This window comes from Vipera ursinii (assembly GCF_947247035.1).
Source record: "Vipera ursinii genome assembly, chromosome: 3".
Taxonomy (NCBI): domain Eukaryota; kingdom Metazoa; phylum Chordata; class Lepidosauria; order Squamata; family Viperidae; genus Vipera; species Vipera ursinii.
The window spans coordinates 81,319,909-81,336,925 of NC_139516.1; the positions used below are offsets into that span (position 1 = coordinate 81,319,909).

General features: G+C 36.7%; 1 protein-coding gene across 3 annotated transcripts in view; it reads left to right on the top strand.

The window, feature by feature from the left end:
* The first annotated feature begins 11,099 nt into the window (after positions 1–11,099).
* Positions 11,100–17,017, top strand: part of LRRC8B (leucine rich repeat containing 8 VRAC subunit B) — a 42,263-nt gene continuing 36,345 nt past the window's right edge. The window contains exon 1 of one of the 3 annotated variants that reach the window (XM_083359047.1): positions 11,100–11,199. The gene's annotated coding sequence lies outside the window, so the exon portion shown is untranslated. The remainder of the gene's footprint in view (positions 11,200–17,017) is intronic. The other 2 variants (XM_083359048.1, XM_083359049.1) reach the window with 2 other exon arrangements.

A 17,017-nucleotide genomic window follows, 5' to 3' on the forward strand; every position in this document is an offset into this window, starting at 1 on the left:
TACATTGGAATTTCTGTGAGATGGAAATAAGATTGTTTTAGATTAAAATGAACAAGCCTTGCCTAAAGGATGAATATATGCTTTAGTTTCAATAGTGAAAATTGCAGCGTCATGCAAAATGCAGGGTAATGTGGAAGAGCAATCTGTACAATAATGTGGAAAACGATAATGTAGGAAAAAAACAGAACATTTTGCATTCAGCTTTAATTTATGGCATCTCTAAAGAAGAATTTTGGATAGAGGAGAAGAAAACCTTTCTATCAGAAAATCTGGGGAGAGAATATTCTCAATTAGATTGATTATTTGAGTTAAGCCTCAGAATGCTGATCCTTCGGAACCACTGTTGTTATTTCAATCTTCACATTGGTCAATAGAGGGCAATATTCTATTAACTATTTTTTTTAAAGCTTGAGACTTTAGATGGGAAAAAACAATTTTAACAGGTGTCTTCTTTACGTGTACATTCATGATACTAAAACTTTGTGTTGTTCTTTTGGTGAAAATATATTTCTTCTGGAATTTTTCACTACCCAGGCAATACCATACTATAATGGCTTGTAAAACAAACACACCCTACTTTGTAAGTAAGAAAGAATATGTGATACATTAATATACATTTTACATCAACACTTTATCAATTAGTTCAGTAATCTATATTTCCTACATTGATGGGAGATTTTTATTAACATATTATTTCTGCAAGTAATTGTTTTTCTTTTTATTCTGGCACTACACTTAAGCAAGACTGCTGATGCAATAAGGAAATGAAGACTGAAGTAGTTTTAAAGCTAGCAACAGATACATTTTGGTGCCCCGCTCTTGTATTTGTTTTATTTGGTTAATTTAACTTACACTTAATGTGACTTACTCACTAAAGACTATTAGTTTTTACTGTATTTGTTAAAGAACAGTCATTACATCTTTGTTCCAGAAATGTTTACTTGACCTTTTCCCATCAAACAATATCTAAAGAGCAAACTTTGTATATATTTGCTCAGATGCAAGTCTTATAGTGGAGCTTATTTTATATAAGGATATTTCAAACATTCAAACATTCCTGACAGTTAGAACAATTAACCAGTGGAACAACCTGCCTCCAGAGGTGGTGAATGCTCCAACACTGGAGGTTTTTAAGAAGAGACTGGACAGCCATTTGCCTGAAATGGTATAGGGTTTCCTGCCTGAGCAGGGGGTTGGACTAGATGACCTCCAAGGTCCCTTCCAACTTTATATTATTATTATTATTATTAGTCTAAGGCTATGAAATGTCTTCTTAATAATGTTTACTAAGATAATCAGAACCAAAGACATGAAGTTTGAAGTCAGTGACTGAACTTTTAGTATAAATAGTAATGCCACTTTCTCAAAACAAATGAATCAAGTCAACATGAATTACATCAGAATTGCTCAGATTTGATTGTACACTAACTGTTGAAGCCCCAATGAAAGCTAGACAATATTGGAATCTAGAAATTATAAATTCATGGTAGTCTAGTCTCTATGTGCTATGAATCTTCTGCTGATTCTCTGTTGTTCTCTGCTGCATTTCAGTTTCCTAGGCTATGAGATTCCAAACTTGGCAACTTTTAAAACTTGTGGACTTCAACTCCCAGAATTCCTCAGCCTATCCTAGGTTATACAGTTTAAGTACATTTCCAGCTTATTATTTCAATTCTGTAGCATTCCAGGTTCCAGCTATAAATAGCACATCTTTTGCATGTTCAGTTTGAAATTGAACTGGATATCAAAGTCACCAACCCTCTTTTATTCTGCATCAGTAGCTGCAACATAAACTTGGATAATTGTTATATTAAAGAATTGTCCATAAAGCCCAATTGACATTATTGTATTGTAGCCATGTACTGTATAACGTAAAGGTAAAGGTTCCCCCGCACATGCGTGCTAGTCGTTTCCAACTCTAGGGGCCGGTGCTCATCTCCGTTTCAAAGCCGAAGAGCCAGTACTTGTCCGAGGACGTCTCCGTGGTCATGTGGCCGGCATGACTAGACGCCAAAGGTGCACGGAACGCTGTTACCTTCCCACCGTAGTGGTCCCTATTTTTCTACTTGTATTTTTACATGCTTTCGAACTGCTAGGTTGGCAGAAGCTGGGACGAGTAACAGGCGCTCACTCTGTTACGCGGCACTCGGGATTCGACCCGCCAAACTGCCGACCTTCTTTTTTTTTTATTTAAAAAGTTTTACAATACATTTTGACTTTAATCCCCCCCTCCCCCACCCCTATCTAGCCCTCCCTATCCCTCTCCCCCATTCCCTCCTCCCCCCCCGACTTCCCAGAGCTAAATACAGGGTATAAAATTGAAAAACAAACATAAGCACCCCTATGTTATCAACAATAAACTATTAATTCTATCTCCCTCTAGCTCATATAAAATGAATACAAACAATATTAATATTACAAATAAAGTAAAAAAGAAAAAGAGGAAAACAGAAAAAGAGCTTTACTCAGAATAGATTTTCTTAATCCCAGTCCTTATTCATATTAATTTCAAAAAAAAAAAGAAAAAAAAACTTTCACCTACTATTTGCATTCTCCCACCTTTCTCTAATTTCTAAATAAATTCTCAGTTACGTGCCAAAAGCGCCTATCTCTGTTAACCTTAATAATCTCCAACCAAACTAAACTATGATCAAAAATAATTCTTGCATGTATCACGCCAAATGTCTCGTAGTTCCAGATCATCCTTGAGTTCAAATAAAAAGAGTAAAAAAAGGTTTAGGCAGTCTCTAAGACAACTTGTTGTTAATTAGGAGCTTGCGTACCCATTCTTAGTTCAACACATACTTTTAGTCCATAACCCTAATATACTTTTCTAGCAAGCAAATAACATCAATCTTAAATTGTGTTAAATATTAAAAAAAAACTTTCTTTCTCCTCTATGATAAATTTAATACATTGACATTCTAATTTAAAAATTTAATCACCAATCTTGACACCCCAAAGCTTTTGGAGCACGTCTGTCATAACCCCCATAACTTCTTTGGACCGCGCCCCTTCCACAGCTTCACTGTAAGTACGCTTTGGAGATTCCATAACTTTCTGCTGGTCTTGCTCTTGCTCTCGTCTCACTCTTCTTAGGGTGGCACGCGTCATCCTCTGGCCTCCTGCAACAACCGATGAGACTGTAACTTGATCCCCTCCAACACCATTGTCCTCTGTCTATCTGCAACATCTTGAAGCTTTCCCTCGCCGTATCCCTTTACAGCTTCCAAAAATGATAGGGGGGTTGCTTTTAACACATTGCTATAAAAATCACGTGCCTGGGCCACAGTAACCAAACGATATCTTTTACCTTCATGCGTCACCACCAGTCCAACTGGAATCTCCCATCTAAACTTAATATCACATTTCTTAAGTTCCTGTACTAGAAATGCAAAATCTTTCCTTCTCCTTAAAATCTTCGGAGGAATCTCTTTTAAAACTAAGACTTCTTGCTCAGCCACTACCAATTTAGTATCATAAGCAGCTTGAATGACTTCATCTCTAATTACTCTCTTTGTAAAATAGACCACCACATCTCTGGGTAACTTCCTCTGTCTTGCAATCCATGAATTTACACGAAAAATTTTGTCCATATTTCCCTCAATTTCAGATGCTGGCTGGCCCAGTACCCCTTCCAGAGCCTCAGAAATTTGCTGCTTTAAATCTTCTTTACAATTCTCCTTTAAACCCCTGATTCTAATAGCATACTGCATCTGATGATACTGAACAAGGCTCAATTCTCCGTCCATTTTATCCCTTACAAACTGCCGACCTTCTGATCGACAGGCTCAGCGTCCTAACCCACTAAGTCACCGCGTCCTTTCATGTACTGTATACAAAGCAGCAAACAGTATAATCACCTGAATGAATATGTTCAATTCCAGCCCATCTCAATTCACTGATAACTAAGATATCAATATGTAGTTGATTCACTGCATATTTCAGTGTTGAGCTTTCTTTTCATTCCATTCTTAATAAAAATCACTACATGCCACACTCCAACACTGGGAAATCATCAGTAACTTAAAGCTAACATTATTCGTATTCAAAAAATTTCACCCACTCATAATAAAAAACTCCCTGATCTTTATAGGATTCATCCCTTGATGCAAACTCAGAAAATTGGATTAAATTATTAATTTAACATGAATTGTGCAATCAGAATGAATGGAACCATAACCAAGAACAATTTTTCAAAACACTTCACAATAAGATATGTAGCATTGATTATGAGGAGATTTGTTTAATAGGAGATTTTAATGCTATCCTAGATATAAATTTGGATTATATGGGAAAGACGCTTAGGAAAAAGAAGAGAAGAACTCTACCGAGATCTTTTCTTAACTTGGCTGAGGAACTAAATATCCAAGATGTCTGGAGGGAAAGAAATCGTAAGGCTAGACAATATACATATTACTCCAACCGACATAACTCATGGTCTAGAATAGACATGGTATGGATGACGAAAGAAATTAGTTCAGAAATAGACGAGGTACATATAGCGACAGGTACTTGGGCAGATCACAATCCTATTAAACTTATCTGGAAAGGTTCCAAAAAAATACCCAGATGGACGCTTCAAAGAGCAATTTTAAAAGAAGACGAATTCAAATCTAAGATGGCGAGAGAACTAAGTTTTTTCTTTAAGGAAAATAAAGCTATAGACACCTCAGTACAAAACAATTGGGATACAGCTAAGGCAATGATGAGAGGGGTAGCGAGGGCATATATGGTATATAAAAATAAGGGGAAAAGACAACAACGGGAAAGATTAGAAGAGGAATATAAGAGCTTAGAAGTTACACTCCAACAAGATCCACAAAAAGAGAATATCAAGCAATCTATGGATCTGATTAAACACAAACTTAACATCCTAGACAAAGAGAAATTGGCACAACAATTGAGAAACACGAAACAAAATTTTTTTGAAAATGCAAATAAACCGGGCCGGTGGCTCGCATACAAATTGGGAAAACAAAAGGGGAAAAACTGGATTCACGAACTACGAGATGAGGAAGGGAGAATATTCCACCAGGAGGAAAAAAAAAATTATAGCCCAGGAATTTTATGAACGTTTATATAAAGAAGATAGCCAGGCAAGTGTGGAGAAAATGGAGGAATATTTTCAAAGAGCCAAACTACCTAAGGTCACAGAAGATACCAGAAATATGTTAAACGAGGAAATTCGACTATCTGAGGTGATAAAAGCTATTAATGCACAAAAGAATAATAAAGCATCGGGACCCGACGGTCTTCCATCAGAGATTTATAAAGAATTACAAAATATCCTAGCTCAACCCCTAGTGGAGGTATTTAACGCAGTATTAGAAGGCGCAAGGACGCCTAAATCTTGGCTAGAGGCAAACATAACCCTTATTCCGAAAGATAACACAGACCATACATTAATCCAAAATTACAGACCCATATCACTTCTTAACTCGGACTACAAGATATTTACATCAATTATAGCAGAACGATTGAAACGATTTCTGAATGATTTCATACACGCAGATCAAAATGGTTTTCTCGCTAAGAGACACACTAAGCACAACATTAGAATAATATTAGATACATTGGAGTACTATGAATTACATAGCGAACAACAGATGGCATTACTTTTCTTAGACGCCCAAAAGGCATTTGACAATGTTAAATGGTCTTTTTTGTGCCAACAGCTTAGTTTTATGAATATGGGAGAAAAATTTATAAATATAATTAGGGCAATTTATGACAATCAGGAAGCAAAAATAATTTTTAATGGGGAAGCATCTAGCAAGTTTCAAATTCAAAAAGGAACACGGCAAGGCTGCCCCTTATCACCGTTGCTGTTTATATTGACTCTTGAAGTATTAACGAGAACTATAAGAAACGACCCAAAGATAAAAGGATTAACCATTAAAAAGGAAACCTTTAAATTGCAAGCTTTCGCGGACGATCTAGTTTTTATTATGGAGGATCCATGTCAGACGGGACCAAAGCTATTGGAAGAATTATCTAAATATGGTGAGGTTGCCGGACTGCGAATAAATAGAAATAAGACCAAGATGATTGTTAAAAATATGACCAATAAACAAAAAGGTAATCTGGCCGAAATCACGGATATAGAAATAGTCAAGAAAATAAAATATCTAGGGATTAACATTACGGCTAGATGCACTTCACTCAAAAAGGATAATTATGATAATGTAGTGAACCAAATAAAAGGTGACCTGGAAAGATGGGGAAACCTAAAACTCTCATTATTGGGAAGAATCGCTGTCATTAAGATGAATATTCTGCCTAAAATCCTGTTTCTGTTTCAGAATATCCCAATTCAACTCGACTCTAAATTTTTTCGAAATTTGGATAAATTATCACTAAATTTTATTTGGCAGGGGAAAAAACCAAGAATTAAATTGAAATATTTACAAGACACGAAGGAAAATGGGGGTTTTGGATTGCCAGACTGGGAATTATATTACCACGCCGCGGCCCTGAGCTGGATTAGAGAATGGGTAATCTTGAGAAATAGAAGACTATTAACTTTAGAGGGTCACGATTTGCAATATGGCTGGCATGCTTTCCTATGGACGGAGAAACAAGGTCTTTTCTCGCATTTTCAAAGACACCGGATCAGGCAAGCGCTACTCAATACTTGGAAAAAAATTAGATCTCACAATTACACTAAAATACCGGTCTGGCTATCCACCCTTGAAGCGATAGTTTACCCAAATCTGTTTGATTTGGGTAACATAATCTCATACAAGGATATTCTGAATGAGGAGGGGGAATTGAAACTTAGGAATGAACTAGAATTACAAGGTATAAAACTCGATTGGTGGGCCTACTTACAAATCCAATCGAGATTTAGGAAGGATAAAAATGAATGGGGGATATATACCTCTGAAACAGCATTGGACAAAATATTATTGGGACCGGACTCTAAACAAATAAGGAATTTTTATAAATTACTTTTGGGATATAAGCTGTTTGAAGAGCAAGTGAAAGACCCCATGTTGACCTGGGCTAACAATTTAGGACATAACATCGACCTAGATACTTGGCAAACAATTTGGGATAGGAATAAAAGGATAACACTGGCCTCATCGTATAAAGAAAATTTATTTAAAATGTTTTACCGATGGCATCTTCCCCCAGCCCGCTTAGCAAAAATGTACACAACAGCATCTCCCAAATGTTGGAAGTGTTCTGAAGAGATAGGCACATACTTCCACACGTGGTGGTCTTGCAGTAAAACACAAAAATTTTGGAGAATGATTTGGATTTGGCTGAAAGAAATTTTGAAACAAGATCTGGAGTTTAGTCCAGAACTTTTCTTGTTGGGAATCACGAAAGAGAAATATCCTAAAGATGTGCTATACTTAACGATCCATATTATCACAGCAGCTAGAATATCATTTGCGCAAAAATGGAAAAAGAATGAGATCCCAGGACAAAAAGAGGTTATTAGGAAAATTTGGGATTGCGCTGAAATGGACAAATTAACTTTGGAATTAAAGAATAAAGATCAATCAGACTATTATAGAATTTGGAACAAATTGTATCTTTGGATGGATAAAAAGAAAGGTCTCTATTAGGTTTTACAGACTAGCTCACTGTTTTAAATATTGTGGTATTTCACCGATTTGTAATCTAAGTGTATTTAAGTGTATTTTTGATGTACATATATACATGTATATATATATATTTAAACATTGTAGACAAAAAGGTTTGTCAGCTCGCTGGTACTGTGTCCAATGTTTTTAAATAATAAATTTAATAAAAAATTAAAAAAAAAAAGAATGAATGGAATATTGAAGTATCTCCTGTTTCTTAGATACTGCCATTGTTGATATATGATTTGTATTCTGTGCCTAGCTTGTTCCATTCTATAGAGATGTTCAAAATGCTAATTATGTCACCAAAAATAAATTTTTTCCTGTATTGCATTGTTGTTAGGTCTATAATAGATAAAGGAGCAGAGCTGGCATGCAGGCTACCATAAGACAGTGGCAATTATTATCTGAATCATTACAGGCTGTATGTATAAATAAATGTAAGGTTGTTTTAGGTTGTATGTACTATATATGCACCAAATAGATGCATATCATCCAAGCATTCTTTTAGGGAGGCATCAAATTGTTTTATTTAAATAAGATAAAACAACAAAGAATCTTGCAATACCTTGATGATGATAATGTGATCCGGTCAATCAAGTCCAACTCTGGGCGATATTAGTGTGGAGATTTCACAGAACACAATTCACAATGCAACTAATTATTTCATTGTGTTTGTGCGATATATTGAAAGCAGCCAAATACAACCTAGTAATTGAGAAAAGCGGACTGTGTGGGTATTGTTTATGGTTCAGCGTTTTATGTAAGCCCCGAAAGATGGGTCAATTGAATAAACAATGGTGAAGTTAACCATAACTAATTGCATCGTACAAAGAGAGCCTTTAATTGATTGTGTTACATCATCTGTTAGTTTCATTTTTTTTAAGGAGACTATGTAAGTTAAGAAACTTCTTTATAAATTAGTAAGATTTTAGGAGAGAAAGAAAACTATTTTTAGATTGTAAACTTGCCTGCTATAACTGATTAGCCCGTTCATCTGTAATTAGTAGGCAAGAGTAAATTAAGTATACCTGCATCTTTTACAGCACAGAGTCTGGGAAATATTCCTATTGAGGTACAAGTAGTTCATCCTAGAGAAAGTGTGATTGTAAGTTGAATGTCAGCCTTTAGAATGCCTGAAAAAGAAACAGCAGTAGCCCCCCTCACCATCTACTTTCTTTTGTGATAAGAGAAACAGTAACAGGAAGAAAAAGATGGCATCCCACTAGGTTACCAATAGGATAGCAGTTTAGTCACCCCCTCTCTTTTGTTGTACTGCTTCTAAGAAAAGGGAGAGTAAAAAAATGCTGTGTTTTTTTTTACAGAAGCTGAACTTATGCATATTTATTCAGAAATAGGTTCTATAGAGCTGTGTAACTTTATTCAATTTTAGGACACAGCCAACAGCCTAAATTCTGCTAGATTGATGGCAGACTCCCCCTCCCCCCTTTTTTTCCTGCTCTCCAACCATCCATCTTTTTGGTTATATTAATGTATTTATTCTCACTGTGTTCCTTTGTCATTGTTCACATTATTTTTTTATTATTATTTTACTTCTGTTTACGTGCCTTTTCATTTTTCTTTTATTATTGTAAGCTGCCTAGTGTAGCCCCAGCAACATAGGCAGCAAATACATTCAATAAAATAAATTCTACTTTGAGATATTCATTTACTAATTAAATTTATTACATATATCCCACCTCCAAAGGCTGGGCAGTTAACACAACTAAGATTAAAAACACATATCAAATAAATGCAACATAAAACCAAATCCAATAAAAATTGCAACCAAGTCATCATAAAAATCTCAAAATAAAAATGGGGTCTTTAAGGACACCCCCAGCTTGAGTTGTATAAAACAGAAGTAGGGTATACTTCTGATAAATAAAACAAGACATCTTCACTGCTTTGTCAAAAACTAATACAAGAAGAATCCTTGAGCCAAGGTATGGAGGCCATGACAGAAAAGCATTGCCTTTAATCCCTTGCAACTCAGGGCAGATTACATATGGTGGAGAGTTTGTAAGGGTTAAGATTGTATCTTGGTCTTGGAAACCTATTTGTAATTTAATGCAACGAATGGAGCATCATTGTTACATAGGTAGTCCTCATTCAGTGACAGCTGGGACCAGCACATTTGTCACCAAGCAAAACAATCACTAAGTAAAATCATAACTGTGCTTACGATCTTACTCCAGCTTTCCATTACAGACCGGCAAACGTTGTAAATATGATTGGTTGCAGTTACTACAGTCCAAGGGAGTCACTAATTGAAGACTACCTGTATTACCAAGCTCTGTCTCCTAGACATCATTATTTACTCCCAGCTCTTTTTTTTAAATTCCATTTATATCCCACCCTTCTCCGAAGACTGAGGGCGGCTTACAAGCTTAGCAGTAGCCTTCATTCTATGTATATGCCTGCTTATTAGGGCTTTCACACACACCCCAAGCGGCATTATTACAAAGTCAGCTTATTGCCCCCAACAATCTGGGTCCTCATTTTACCTACCTCGGAAGGATGGAAGGCTGAGTCAACCTTGAGCCTGGTGGGATGCGAACCTGCACTAATGGCAGGCAGCTGGTGTTACTTAAGGAGGCATTAGCCCACTGCTCCACCAAGGCTCTTTTATTCATAAGGACCCCATAAGATTTTAATAGTAAGCAGCAATAACAAAAAGCTTTGCCATCCCACTTGAAGCAGCTTAATTCTTCTTAATTGGCCTACGCTTTGAAGCCACACTATCGTAAACACTTCGGAGTAGGTAGGCCTCTTGCAAAATATTCAAGAGGGGAAAGCAAATCTAATGGGTTTTAAGGGAACTTAAAATGTAGCGGAGCGACATCAAAGGAAGGACAGCTCACTAAAGACAGGAGGACAGTATGTCAATGAAGCTTATTCCATCTCTCCAAAGTGGTGGTGGTGGGGGGGGGGAAGGAAAGGACTTAATTTATTTTAATTTATTTTAATTTTATATTGGATTGTTTTTACATTTTGCCTTGTAAACCGCCCTGAGTCCTTTGGGAATAGGGCGGTATATAAACCGAATAAATAAATAAATAAATAAATAAATAAATAAATAAATAAATAAATAAATAAATAAATAACTGATAAGGTCATCTCAGGCCATTTTAAGTGCATTCGACCTCCGCCTTCCTTTCGAAATCTAAACAGGACTGGCATCCGCCGCCTCCGTTCTAAGGCGAAGAAAAAAAAGCGAACGCTCCCTTTTGTTTTCTCCCTTCTGCCCCGCCCCTTTTATTATTCGCTCCACTCCACTCTCTCTCTCTCCCCCCGCCCCTCCCCGCCGTTCCGCCTTGCGCTTCCCTTCGCGCCCAGTCAGCGGTTCCGCCAGCTAGATTCCGATTGGCGGACGGCCACCGGTTGACGCGACAAAGGAATCGGGCGGAGTCTTGAGCCTCTGGTTGAAGCCGGCTCCTAGGCCCGCCCCCTTTTTTTTTTATTTATTTTCCCTCTTCGGCGGCTCGCTTTCCTCTCGCCCTTCCGCGGCTGGGGAAGAGCGCCGAGGAGGAGCCGGGCGGCCCCCAGCGTGCGCGCCCGGAGGCAGGCTGTCCGGGTCGCAAGGCGGCGGTTGAATCCGGTAAGCTGGACTGGAAGTCGGGAAGGGAAAAGAGAAGAGGCGGGCAAAGGCGCCGGACCCGAGAAGGTTTTACCTGACGTTTGCGGCGTGACGAGGAAGGGTTGGAGTTTCCGCCCTTTTCTCTTAGGTGGGAGCTTGGCGCAAGTTCCTGACATTGGTTCTGCAGGTATCTTTCAACCTGGTGGAAAGGTGGTGGAAAGAGGGAGAAGGCTACCTCTCCTTGCAAGTCTTCCTCAAACCCTAACGAGTGTCTCCCCCCCCACCCCACCCCCTGCGCTTAATTAAACTGTCAAACCTGCTCCTTACCGGCATCTAAACTTAGATATCTGGCCATGTGTTAAGTGACTTTCCCTTTCTAGCGAATGGAGACTTGTTTTTCTTAATGCCTTGCCTTTAGTAGCAACTTCTAGGGAAATGTTCAAGGGTAGTTCAGTATGGTCTTAGTGGTGAAGGCATCTATCTATCTATCTATCTATCTATCTATCTATCATCTATCTATCTACCTATCTATCTATCTCTATCATCTATCTATCATCTCTCTCTCTCTCTCTCTCTCTCTCCTCTCTCTCTCTCTCTCTCTCTCTCTCTCTCTCTCTCTCTCTCTCTCTCTCTCTCTCTCTCTCTCTCTCTCTCTCTCTCTCTCTATATATATATATATATATATATATATATATATATATAAATTATTGGGACTTATATGCCACCCTATCTCCCGAAGGACTCAGGGCGGCTAACAACAATAACATACAATAAATACAGAAGTTAAATAAAAATGTAAAATTATATAGAACAGGGGTCCCCAACCTTGGCAACTTTTAAGACTTGTGGACTTCAACTCCCAGAATTCCCCAACCAGCCTGGCTGGGGAATTCTGGGAGTTGAAGTCCACAAGTCTTAAAAGTTGCCAAGGTTGGGGACACCCCCCCCCCAATATAGAAAACTGGAGTCCATGTGTTCTATAGTCCCCCTGTTAGGCGTGAAAGCCCGGCTAGGTGACTGAGCCAGTCACTTTCAGCCCAACTCACCTCCTCAGAGTTTGTTTTTGTGGGGAAAAGAGGAGGAGGAGGAGGAGGAGGAGGAGGAGGAAGGAATATTAGCTATATTCGCTGTCTTGAATTATTTTCAGAATGATAAAGGTGGGGTATAAATATAGTATTAAAAGAGTCCTGGCATAGTCTGCTTCGGCTCTGATAAATGGGGAGTGTAGGTTGAAAAGAGGGTTGCTTTTTTTTTTTTAAGGGGTTAGGCTTCATGAGAAACGCACCTTTGCTGCTACAAAGATGGTTCTGCTTTTCTGGTTCTGAAGTGGCTGACACCAGTTACCGCTAACAGAGATCACAGGGAAGCACTTCTCAGAGAGTATTTATTCCTGAGAGAAGCATATGGCCATGCTGTGAAGAAAGTTATTTCTTACAGTAGGAGAAGCAGGTTTCTTTGCCTAAGAACATTTGTTTTAAAATGTACCAAATACAGTATAAACATGCTTCAGTCATACTTTGGTGTGTTTTTGTTTTTTTAGACAAAATCCTTACTGATCACAGTCATTGTAGAAGAGCCCTGTTTATAGCGACTAAAAATCAAGAGGATCCTGCTAGCACCTTTTCAGACTAAAATATATATATATACATTAAAAAAGGGCAAGCTTTTGCGAACTGTTCAGATTTGGTAGTTGGGAGAGGTGCCAGTAGACTCCTGGTTTTTGAGTGATGCGAAGTTAAATCTTATTTTTTGATTGTCTGGATTAATTTACTTTGAATGAAACAGGAGTTAATTCATTGTACTTTCTCTCCTGTTGTACTATGATCAAAATTCCCATATGAGCTGGACATATTCTTTTAACTGGGTTCCCACGACTTGTTAAGCTAATTTAGTTTGTGTCTCAGTTTATTATAGCAGATGTGGTTATTTTATGCTTTCTGAGTCATAATTGACCTAAAAATTATAAACAGAATATTAATTTTGAATGGCTGCCTAACAGTGACTCTGGGTGACATACAGTAATAAAAATTTTGTATGAAGACAACTGCAATATTTATTTGTTAGATTTTAATGCTAGATTTATATCCTATTATTCGTAAGCTCAAGGTGACATACATGAGATTCGTATGTATCCAACAACCCTGTGAAATAAGTGGGCTGGGAGAGAGTGTGATTGCCCAAAAGCCACACAGTAATCTATAATTAAGGTTTTGTTAACAGATTGATTATCTCTTTTAAAGAAATAAGCTATCAAGAGTCATTTACAGCATGAATCCTATTGTAAAAATTATGTCTTTAATGGTTTCAAGGAACAAAGCCACTCATGTTAATATTTGTCTGTTGAAGGGACAAAAAAAAATGGTGACCAGACAATTTTTTCCTTGTAAGCAAATGGTAATAAGCTAGATTCTATGTATATGGGAAGGAAGTGTAATACTGTAGAAGTGGCTGTTTGGTTTTAGGCAACCCAAATATAATTTAATTTGAGTAATCTAATAAAATTGATTTTGCATTATGTTTGTGTCCATACTTTAAACTAGAAGCATTGGTAATTTTTTTGACTTCTCTAATAAATCCAAGATATGTCTAAATTGCTAGATTAAAGATCTTCCAAATAAGATAAATCTTAGTCTAATCTTAATTAGGTGAACCTGATATTCAGAAAGTATTGACACTCTTATCTAATTCTTAAATGCTTCTTTGTAATTAGAGAACTGATACAAAGTGAACAATTTAGACTTCATTGCAGTAAAGATTATTCCACCTAACATCTATTCAAGGTAATTTACAACTGAACTATCTAAAGCCAATCAATTCTTTCAGTATAAGACAACAGTTTTATCGAAATTTTCAAAAATGCTTAGAAAATTATTTTACTCTCTGGAGAATTAAGCAGCATCCCAAAGTGTTTTTGATTCACTAACAGTAGAATCAAAAACTATTCCATCCTAAAGTGTATGTAATTGAGGGAAATAATAAATGTGACTACTCCATTTTTCTGTAATTGATATCCTGCATAGGAGCAGGGATTAATTTTCCAGTAATGTTTTCCTCTATTATCTTCATTAGACTCCAGTATCCATGTTTTTTTATTCTAATAGGCTTTAGAATAAAAAATGTTTATGCTCTTTATTGTCAGACCTGTTTGATTTTATGCACTTTTGCTTGTCATGACCATGAGGCCCAAAAGGGCAGTACAAGTGCATCTGGTTGTTGTCACCATTTAGCACTGCCCAGGGAGCATGTGTAACTTAAGGAATGCTGCAGATGTGGTGTCAAGGTAATGATTTAATAACTAAACAGCTTATGTAATGAAGTAATGTAACATAAGATGGATGATGCAATGATAGGAATGACTCAGCAGGTTCTGTATCCCTTTAAGAGCCTGAGTATAAAAGGGAAGGCTTTTGCTGGAGTGTCTCTCTCATTCATTTCCTGCTGTAACTGCTGTGTATTGGAGTTTGCTGTATTGCTATTTGTACGTATCTTGTTCCTGGTGTATGATATTGTAGATAGTGTATGATAAATCACCATTTAATGTAGAGTACTGTTTATTGTATTTACTCCTGGATTATCTCAGCTCAATAAGACTGTGCATGCTCTGACATGCGGGCGACTACTGCTCCCCTATTAAACATATTTTGCAGGATTGCTCACAACATGCATTCTCTGATTCCCTAGAAGATCTGCATGAAACAACACCAGAAGTGATCACTTGGATAACTGAAGTGAACATCCAGTTATAAGCCACTGCTATACCTTCATAGAAGTTTTGCTTATAATTACGTGAACTGTGTATATACATTTACTTCTCTTCTGTCATGTTCTCATATGCTAAATAATAATAGTCAGCCCTGATTTTAAAAATTCAATTACCGTATAACACAAAACACTTTTACATACTTTGTGTATGTAATGGTTCAAAATTTCTAAATTAGGCATATTTGATATGAAAAATTCACAAGTCAGTTGCTGGGTCAGAAAGGACATTGTTAAGAAAAAGTTAGCCTATTATGTTGGCATAATGTGGCATTTACTGCTTATTTGGAAAGATGTGTTCCCAGAAGAAAGCTAACTGGTGATTAGAGTGAAATTTATAGACACTAAAAGCCATAGTGCCATTTGAGCAAAATGTCTGTCCTAGGTGACAATTGCAAAGACATCTATTTTCCACCCAATAAGTATTTTATTATGCTTGACATGCTTTTACTTAGTTGAACTCAATATGCTTAATCTAGCTATATCTTCTGAAGTGCCTCTTCAGATATATCCGAGGAAGATAATTAAGGGGAATAAGACTGACCTGATCATTTTGTAAAAGCACTGGAACATGATTATTACAATCATAACATCCACATATAATTAACGGGCTAATTGTTGAGTATGGGAACATGACTCTTTCTACCTGAAACTTCTACATTTATAGATCCTTGTTTTTTCTTTCTTGACAGCAAACACATTGTTATATATATTTGATGGATAAATGTGTGTGTATATTTCCATATGATTCTACTCAGGATACCAAAAGTTATTTGCAGTATAATTATGATAACACATAACGATCAGAAAACTATTTTAAAAAAATCTGGCTAAAAACTTTAAAGACAAATCTGAATGTTGCTGCATATTAAAAAATTATAGATGTAACATTGAGATAACATTTTGGTATTTTGCTATGACCCCAGAATAGGTCCTGTTTCTTGTGCTTAATGGAATTATGTGCTATGACAGCAAAGAGTTGGAAGCTCGTCTTTATTTAACTGCTGTCTTTTGCTGTTGGCAATAGTGTTTGACCCTATTTTGATAATCAATCTTAGGGTAAGAAATCAGCAGATTAACTCTACTTGAATTCTTCCTATTTTATTATTTGTAGTAATGCAAGTGACATATATGTCGATGGCCTTTCTTCTGCCAGATCAATTCTATTTCTGTGGTCTGTTATGCTTTTGTAACATATTAGCCCAGTTCTTGTTGCATGTAATTCTAAACACTAATATTGTTACCATGTAGATCCTAGAGTGTCTTGTATACACACACAAAAAAGAGAATTTGTAATGAATGGTCAGGCTGAAAATGACTAGAGGAAGCTGAATAAAATCTACATTAAATGGACAGATTTGGGAACCTTTTAACTAGTGCCTGGACTGATAGAAAGACCATGAATCAAGTAGAAGAAAGAAATAGATATTTGTAAGTGTATTGAACATATTGAGAAATAGATATTTGTAAGTGTATTGAACATATTGTATATTCTGCCTTTTTGCCTTCATAAGCATCAGGAAAGTTAAGAATATGCTTGAAAATATTCTCATCCTGGAATATTTAAACTGGCTAAGGTAATCATTAAAAAGTGAAATTTTCTCTGGAGTAAATGTTAACATAAAACTGTTATAGTGCCTGTGTAACAAAGCAAAATTAACAGCATAGAGTTGCTGTGTATGGCTTTGTGCCTCTTTTTGTCATGAGCAACAACTTCTTTTAATCGTGGTCAGTCTTTTGGTTAAGGTTTTCTGTACGGTAAGTTATTTTATGAACTATTTAGTGTAGTACTCCCTAATATTCAACGTTTAATCAAAGGGATTCTTAACAAGATGTCCAAGTGAGAACTGTGTTAGTATAGCAGTGTCAGTTTATAAGATTACCAAATAAATCCCTAACATGCAGACTATTATTCTGAAATAATAATATGCATGTTAGGAATAAAGAGCCATCCTCAATTCCTATTCTCTATACATAGGCAGTGAGTAGAAACTAAGGATGGGTCTTAGTAATTTAGTAATAATAAGCAATATATAATTACTGGTTAGTGGGTCGAATCCCGAGTGCCACGTAACAGAGT